Below are 9,259 nucleotides of genomic sequence, written 5' to 3'. Positions count from 1 at the left end.
TGGAGCTTCTCCATCAGTTCTCGCGCAGTCAGTCTGTTATCCGTGCGGAAGTCGCTGACTGTCGGTGTGCCCCGGCCTGTCTCCCCCTTTTAAAGGTGACATCCATCTTGGCTGACGCCAACCTGTGATGCAGATGGGCCCGGGGGAGGGGGGGGGGGGGGGGCCGCAGCGGACATTGCGGTCAGACCAAAGTGGTGTCTCGGCTGCTTTCACGTCCGGAGCGTGGCTCCTACCACAGTGGGCTGGTGGAGTGTTTGGCCGGTGGGGATGGAAGAGCTGCTGTGGCCAGGGCCCCGAGGGACGACCCTGTGCAGGAACTCCTCCATTTTCACCCATTCAGCTGATGGTTCCTTTGCCCCTTCCCTTACTCTTTCCGCTGTGACTGCCCAGTGGTAATATTGCAGCTGTGGGAGGGCCGGGCTAGGCCTCCCCCCACCCCCCCCCCCCCCCCCCCAGTGCTTTTCGTTCTACGCAAGACATTGAAATTGTTTTGAGTCTTTGTTCGGCCACATCGGAGTTGCTGTGCACAGCTCTGGTCTCCCCTCTTATTGAAGGAAAAAGACATGGAGGCACTGGAGAAGGTGTGAAGAAGAATTGAGAGCGGGTGGAATGTGCGAGGGAGCGGCTGAGTGAGAACAAGGAGCTCCGAGGCAATGCTCTCTGTCCAGGATACTGTTTGAGTTCAAAGAATATAGCAGATACCGGCCAATTTATCCGTGCTGGCTTGGGTCGGTGGTTCAGAGAGGGTTAATGGGCTCGTTAACTCCGGTGAGAAAACACACATTCGCAAGAAAGGGAAAGATGGCGAGAGGAAGGATTGGGCAACTCCTTGAATTTGGGCTTCGAACATTTGATCACGTTAAAGGCCCTCGAACAGAGCTGATGGCTGCGTGGGAGTGAAACAGGCTTGGGGGGGCGGGGGGGGGGAGAAGGGGCTTCGGGCGAGGAGAGGAACTGCGGGGGGGGGGGGGGGGCAAGATCACAAAGAGGTTTCAAGTTGTCGGGGTGGGCCAAGAGGGCAGCAGCCGAGGCAGGGACGAGACGAGACCCCACACTTTCCCCGAACAAGCTCAAACCCCCCCCCCCCCCCACCCCCCAAAAGAGGGGGGAACAAAAAACCCGAGACAGGAGAGGCCGAGAAAGGCTAAAACCGTGAGATGGATAAAGAGATGGGGTTTTCTGATTGGCCGCAGCACTCTCAAGTCGCTGCCGAAATGTGCATCCGAGTACTTTCAATGCGATTGGCCAAACATTCAGCAAATGTTTCGATCACGAGACGTTTCTGCTGGTTGGGAAGTCCAGGACTCGGGGGGGGTCATGGCCCAGATATCAACAACACGAGCGTCACTAGGATACACTTCGACACGCACATGGTGGTAGAAGTTTGGAACTCTCCTCAGCAAATGGCAATAGGGACAGCACGGCGGTTAGCACCGCTGCCTCACATCGCCAGGAACCTGGGCTCAATCCCAGCCTCGGGTGACTGTGGAGTCTGCACGTTCTCCCCGTGTCTGCGTGGGTTTCCTCCGGGCGCTCTCGTTTCCTCCCACAGTCCAAATATGTGCGGGTTAGGTGGATTGGCCGTGCTAAATTACCCTTTCGTGTCCAAAGATAGAACATAGAACATTACAGCGCAGTACAGGCCCTTCGGCCCACGATGTTGCACCGAAACAAAAGCCATCTAACCTATACTATACCATTATCATCCATATGTTTATCCAATAAACTTTTAAATGCCCTCAATGTTGGCGAGTTCACTACTGTAGCAGGTAGGGCATTCCACGGCCTCACTACTCTTTGCGTAAAGAACCTACCTCTGGCCTCTGTCCTATATCTATTACCCCTCAGTTTAAAGTTATGTCCCCTCGTGCCAGCCATTTCCATCCGCGGGAGAAGGCTCTCACTGTCCACCCTATCCAACCCCCTAATCATTTTGTATGCCTCTATTAAGTCTCCTCTTAACCTTCTTCTCTCCAACGAAAACAACCTCAAGTCCATCAGCCTTTCCTCATAAGATTTTCCCTCCATACCAGGCAACATCCTGGTAAATCTCCTCTGCACCCGCTCCAAAGCCTCCACGTCCTTCCTATAATGCGGTGACCAGAACTGTACGCAATACTCCAAATACGGCCGTACTAGAGTTCTGTACAGCTGCAACATGACCTCCTGACTCCGGAACTCAATCCCTCTACCAATAAAGGCCAACACTCCATAGGCCTTCTTCACCACCCTATCAACCTGGGTGGCAACTTTCAGGGATCTATGTACATGGACACCTAGATCCCTCTGCTCATCCACACTTTCAAGAACTTTTCCATTAGACAAATATTCCACATTCCTGTTATTCCTTCCAAAGTGAATCACCTCACACTTCTCTACATTAAACTCAATTTGCCACCTCTCAGCCCAGCTCTGCAGCTTATCTATATCCCTCTGTAACCTGCTACTTCCTTCCACACTATCGACAACACCACCGACTTTAGTATCGTCTGCAAATTTACTCACCCACCCTTCTGCGCCTTCCTCTAGGTCATTGATAAAAATGACAAACAGCAACGGCCCCAGAACAGATCCTTGTGGTACTCCACTTGTGACTGAACTCCATTCTGAACATTTCCCATCAACCACCACCCTCTGTCTTCTTTCAGCTAGCCAATTTCTGATCCACATCTCTAAATCACCCTCAATCCCCAGCCTCCGTATTTTCTGCAATAGCCTACCGTGGGGAACCTTATCAAACGCTTTGCTGAAATCCATATACACCACATCAACTGCTCTACCCTCGTCTACCTGTTCAGTCACCTTCTCAAAGAACTCGATAAGGTTTGTGAGGCATGACCTACCCTTCACAAAGCCATGCTGACTATCCCTGATCATATTATTCCTATCTAGATGATTATAAATCTTGTCTCTTATAATCCCCTCCAAGACTTTACCCACTACAGACGTGAGGCTCACCAGTCTATAGTTGCCGGGGTTGTCTCTGCTCCCCTTTTTGAACAAAGGGACCACATTTGCTATCCTCCAGTCCTCTGGCACTATTCCTGTAGCCAATGATGACATAAAAATCAAAGCCAATGGTCCAGCAATCTCTTCCCTGGCCTCCCAGAGAATCCTAGGATAAATCCCATCAGGTCCCGGGGACTTATCTATTTTCAGCCTGTCCAGAATTGCCAACACCTCTTCCCTACGTACCTCAATGCCACCTAATCTATTTACCTGGAGCTCAGCATTCTCCTCCACAACATTATCTTTTTCCTGAGTGAATACTGACGAAAAATATTCATTTAGTATCTCGCCTATCTCTTCAGACTCTACACACAACTTCCCATCCCTGTCCTTGACTGGTCCTACTCTTTCCCTAGTCATTCGCTTATTCCTGACATACCTATAGAAAGCTTTTGGGTTTTCCTTGATCCTTGTGCGGGTTAGGTGGATTGGCCAGGCTAAATTACCCCTTAGTGTCCAAAGATGTGCAGGTTAGGTGGATTGGCCGTGCTAAATTACCCCTTCGTGTCCAAAGATGTGCGGGTTAGGTGGATTGGCCGTGCTAAGTTACCCCTTCGTGTCCAAAGATGTGCAGGTTAGGTGGATTGGCCGTGCTAAGTTACCCCTTCGTGTCCAAAGATGTGCAGGTTAGGTGGATTGGCCGTGCTAAATTACCCCTTCGTGTCCAAAGATGTGCGGGTTAGGTGGATTGGCCGTGCTAAATTACCCCTAAGTGTCCAAAGATGTGCAGGTTAGGTGGATTGGCCGTGCTAAATTGTCCCTTAGTGTCCAAAGATGTGCAGGTTAGGTGGATTGGCCGTGCTAAATTGTCCCTTAGTGTCCAAAGATGTGCGGGTTAGGTGGATTGGCCGTGCTAAATTACCCCTTCGTGTCCAAAGATGTGCGGGTTAGGTGGATTGGCCAGGCTAAATTGCCCCTTAGTGGCGGTGTGGTCATGCATCTGCTACCTCCTCTTTCTCAGAGGTACAGGCTCGGGTTTGGGCAGGAGGTGTTGGACGAGCCTGGGTGAGCTGCTGCGCTGCACCTTGTAGACCGTCCACGCCACTGTGCGCCAGGTGGTCGATCGGCCACGGGTAACTTGCCACAGAATTCCCAGCTTCTCACCTGCTCGTGGAATCTCAGCGAGCATACCCCACCTCTGACCTTCTGTAGTAGGGGAAGTCATTGATCAGACTGCTGAGGATGGTTGGGGCCGAGGACACGACCCTGAGGAACTCCTGCAGTGATGACCTGGAGCTGAGATGATTGACCTCCAACCACCACAACCATCTTCCTTTGTGCCGGGTATGACTCCAGCCAATGGACAATTTTGCACCGGTAAGCCTGTTGCCACACACATTGCGTTGATGTCAAAGGCGATCACTCTCCCCTCAACCCCTTGAATCCTTTTTTAAAAAAATGTTTGGACCAAGGTTGGAATGACCAGGAACTGAGTGGCCTCGCAATACTCAAACCGAGCGTCAGTCAGCAAGCAGATTGTCGCTGGTGCCACTTGATGGCGCTGCTGACGACACCTTTCCAGCACTTTGATCCGGACTTTCGCTCTAGCCTCATGGAGCGAGGTGCAGGCGCAGAAGGGGGGCGTGAGTGTGTGCAGAGTCGTGGGAGCTCCGGTGAGACAGACCGTGTGGATCTGCAGAGCCAAATCCAATCGCGACAGGTACGAGGTACGAGCTGTCTTTGAGGGCAACGATTGTCGGCAGGAGAAGGAGAGCATAGACCATGCCATGTTTAAACGGGAGGTTGTCGAAAGAGGGTGAGGGAAGTGGGGGGGGGGGTGACTTAATGTGGTTATTGTCGGGGTGGGGGGGGGGGGGCGGGGATGGTATTCTTTGCACAACCTGCTCCTGGACCTGGCCCAGAAAATTGAGATGATCTACGAGTCAGTGGGGTTGATGTATCAGAGAGGGTGAATGAGGGTCAGTGGGGTTGATGAGGGTCAGTGGGGTTGATGTATCGGAGAGAGTGGATGAGGGTCAGTGGGGTTGAAGTCCAAAGTAGTAGTTGATTCCGAGACTAGGATGCTGAATCTTAATAAAGGGAACTATGAGGATATGAGGCGTGAGTTGGCCTTGATAGATTGGGGAGAGTTACTTAAAGGGATGACAGTGGATAGACAATGGCAAACATTCAAGGAACGCATGGAGGAACTACAACAACTGTTCATTCCTGTCTGGCACAAAAGCAAAGTGGGTAAGAGGGCCAATCCATGTCTTACAAAGGAAATTAGAATTCATATCCGATACAAGGAAGAAGCATACAGATTGGCCAAGAAAAATAATAGGTCTGAGGATTGGGAGCAGTTTAGAATTCAGCGAAGAAGGAAGAAGGAATTCATTAAGAAGGGGAAAGTACAGGACGAAAGGTAGCTTGCAGGGAACATAAAGACTGACACTATAAGAGTTTCTACAGATATGTGAAGAGAAAGAGATTGGTAAAGAGAAATGTAGGCCCACTGCAGACAAACAGGGGAATACATAATAAGGGACAAAGAAATGGCTGAGCAATTAAATACATACTTTGGTTCTGTCTTCACAAATGAGGACACAAATCAGATCCCAGAAATGTTGGAGAATGAAAGGTTTAGTGAGAGGGAAGAGCTGAGGGAGATCAACATTAGTAGAGAAATGGTGCTGGGAAAACTGATGGGATTGAAGGCGGATAAATCCCCAGGGCCTGAGAATCTGCATCCCAGAGTGTTGAAGGAGGTGGCTCTGGGAATAGTGGACGCATTGGTGGTCATCTTCCGGGATTCTATAGACTCTGGAACTGTCCCTGCTGATTGGAGGGTAGTTCACGTCACTCCGATATTCAAAAAGGGAGGTAGAGAGAAAGCAGGGAATTATCGACCAGTAAGCCTAACATCGGTAGTGGGGAAAATGCTTGAATCCATTATCAAGGACTTTATAGCGGAACATTTAGAAAGCAGTGGCAGGATCAGTCAGTGTCAGCATGGATTTATGCAGGGAAAATCATGCTTGACAAATGTTGGAATTCTTTGAAGAGGTAACCAGTACAGTCGACAAGGGGGAGCCAGTCGATGTGGTATATTTGGACTTTCAGAAGGTGTTTGACAAAGTCCCGCATAAGAGATTATTGTGCAGAATTAAAGCGCATGGGTTTGGGGGAAATGTATTGAGGTGGATAGAAAACTGGTTGGCGGAGAGGAAACAGAGTAGGGATTAATGGGTCCTTTTCAAATTGGCAGGCAGTAACCTGTGGGGTACCACAGGGATCGTTGCTGGGACCCCAGCTATTCACAATATATATTAATGATTTGGATGAGGGAAAGTTTGCAGATGATACCAAATTAGGTGGGAGGATGAATTGTGACGAGGATGCAGGGATCCTACAGCAAGATCTGGACAGGTTGGGCGAGTGGGCAAACCAATGGCAGATGCAGTATAATTTGGATAAGTGGGAGGTTATTCACTTTGGAAGCAAAAACAGGAAGGCAGATTACTACCTGAATGGTTGTAAATGAAATGAAATGAAAATCGCTTATTGTCACAAGTAGGCTTCAAGTGAAGTTACTGTGAAAAGCCCCTGTGCTAAACAGCCCCTAATTGGGAGAGGGGTGTGTGCAGCGGGACCTGGGTGTCCTTGTGCACCAGTCGCTGAAGGTAAGCATGCAGGTGGTAAAGAAGGCTAATGGTCTGTTGGCCTTCATTGCGAGAGGATTCGAGTATCGAAGCAGGGATGTGTTGCTGCAATTGTACAGGGCCTTGGTGAGGACACGCTTGGAGTATTGGGAGCAGTTTTGGTCTCCTCTGAGGAAGGGATGTTCTTGCTCTCGAGGGAGCGCAGCGAAGGTTTACCAGACTGATTCCAGGGATGGCGGGACTGTCATATGAGGAGAGATTGACTAGGTTGGGATTGTTCTCGCTGGGGTTCAGAAGAATGAGGGAGGAGTTTATAGAGACTTATCAAATTCTAACAGGACCGGACAGGGTAGATGCAGGAAAGATGTTACCAATGATGGGTGTGTCCAGAACCAGGGGTCACAGCCTGAGGATTCAGGGTAGACCATTTCGGACAGAGATAAGGAGACATTTCTTCACACAGAGAGGGGTGAGCCTGTGGAATTCATTACCACAGGAAGTCGTTGATGCTAAAACATTGAATATATTCACGAGGCGGCTGGATATGTACTCGGGGAGAATGGGATCAAAGGCTATGGGGAGAAAGCAGGATTAGGCTATTGAGTTGGATGATCAGCCATGATGGTGATGAATGGCGGAGCAGGCTCGAAGGGCCAAAAGGCGGCGGCCTGCTCCTATCGTCTATGTATCTATGAGATGATGGGCAGTGGGGTGGATGAGGGTCATAGAATTTACAGTGCAGAAGGAGGCCATTCGGCCCACCGAGTCTGCACCGGCTCTTGGAAAGAGCACCCTACCCAAGCCCACACCTCCACCCTGTCCCCGTAACCCAGTAACCCCACCCAACCTAAGGGCAATTTAGCACGTCCAATCCACGAACCTGCACATCTTTGGACTGTGGGAGGAAACCGGAGCACCCGGAGGAAACCCACGCAGACACTGGGAGGACGTGCAGACTCCGCACAGACAGTGACCCAAGCCGGAATCGAACCTGGGACCCTGGAGCTGTGAAGCAACTGTGCGCACCACTGTGCTACCGTGCTGCCCCTGTGGGGTTGATGCGGGTCAGTGGGGTGGATGAGGCTCAGTGAGGTTCACCAACGCAGCTGAAGACCCGGCTGTGGAATGTCCACACCAGAGATTCCTTGTTATTACCACACAATGACTTATTTATCGAGTTGGATTGTGAGACACTCAGCTTTGCTGTTGTTACGTCACACACTCCGGCCTAGCCCTGCTTGGAATTGGGTCACATTAGTGGTTAAACCTTTTATGTGCAGAGTTCCTACCCCAAAGAATTCGCAAGGGAACAATATTAAAGCCACTGTACAGATAGCACTCTTTTAATTCTTTCATCTTCCACCTCTCTCTCTCCATGCTCTATTTGATTAGACTGCCTGTCTAGCTGGGTACACTGTCACTTCAATTGAATACAGGTTATTATGGATGCGTTGAAGGTAATTAGTTCGACTGTGAAAGGGTACGTAACCCTATTGAGAAAATTAAGATATTCTGTTCAGTTACAATATCTGAGCTTCGAAAATTTGCATTTATTTAGACCAGAAACGCATCTGAGACACCGAACGTAGTCAGCAGGACTGATCTTGGGCAAACCAGGTATTATTTTCCTCCTTGTGCGTCATGGAGAAGGGTGCAGGCTGGTGAATTTCTGTGTCCACTCACAGAGGAAGAACAATGAAGGCAGGGTCATACTGCTTAACAGAAGAGTGGATGGGACAGAGGTATCATTGATAAACGTGAGGATGACCCACAACTTATTCGAAAGATCTTCATCCTTACCTTAGATAAAAGATGAGCGAGGTTAGCATGGTGGTATTTTAGAGTACCCAATTCATTTTTCCAATTAAGGGGCAATTTAGCGTGGCCAATCCACCTACCCTGCACATCTTTGGGTTGTGGGGGCGAAACCCACGCAAACACTGGGAGAATGTGCAAACTCCACACGGACAGTGACCCAGAGCCGGGATCGAACCTGGGACCTCGGCGCCGTGCGGCAGCAGTGCTAACCACTGCGCCACCGCGCTGCCCTCTTAATCGGAAAAATGAATTGGGTACTCTAAATTTATGTTTTTTAAAAGATTAGCAGCACAGTGGTTAGCACTGCTGCTTGACGGCACCAGGGACCCAGGTTCGATTCCGGACTCGGTTGACTGTGTGGAGTTTGCACGTTCTCCCCATGTCTACGTGGGTTTCCACCGGGTGCTCCGGTTTCCTCCCACAGTCAAAAGAAGTGCAGGTTAGGTGGATTGGCCGTGCTAAATTGTCCCTTAGTGTCCAAAGATGTGCAGGTTAGGTGGATTGGCCGTGTTAAATTGTCCCTTAGTGTCCAAAGATGTGCAGGTTAGGTGGATTGGCCATGCTAAATTGTCCCTTAGTGTCCAAAGATGTGCAGCTTAGGTGGATTGGCCGTGCTAAATTGTCCCTTAGTGTCCAAAGACATGCAGGTTAGGTGGATTGGCCGTGCTAAATTGTCCCTTAGTGTCCAAAGATGTGCAGCTTAGGTGGATTGGCCGTGCTAAATTGTCCCTTAGTGTCCAAAGATGTGCAGGTTAGGTGGATTGGCCATGCTAAATTGTCCCTAGTGTCCAAAGATGTGCAGGTTAGGTGGGGTTATGGGGCCAGGGCGG

The sequence above is a fragment of the Scyliorhinus torazame genome, chromosome 24 (genome assembly GCF_047496885.1).
Source record: "Scyliorhinus torazame isolate Kashiwa2021f chromosome 24, sScyTor2.1, whole genome shotgun sequence".
Lineage (NCBI taxonomy): Eukaryota > Metazoa > Chordata > Chondrichthyes > Carcharhiniformes > Scyliorhinidae > Scyliorhinus > Scyliorhinus torazame.
The sequence above is the reverse complement of the archived record's forward strand: the minus strand, read 5'-3'. Positions refer to the sequence as shown.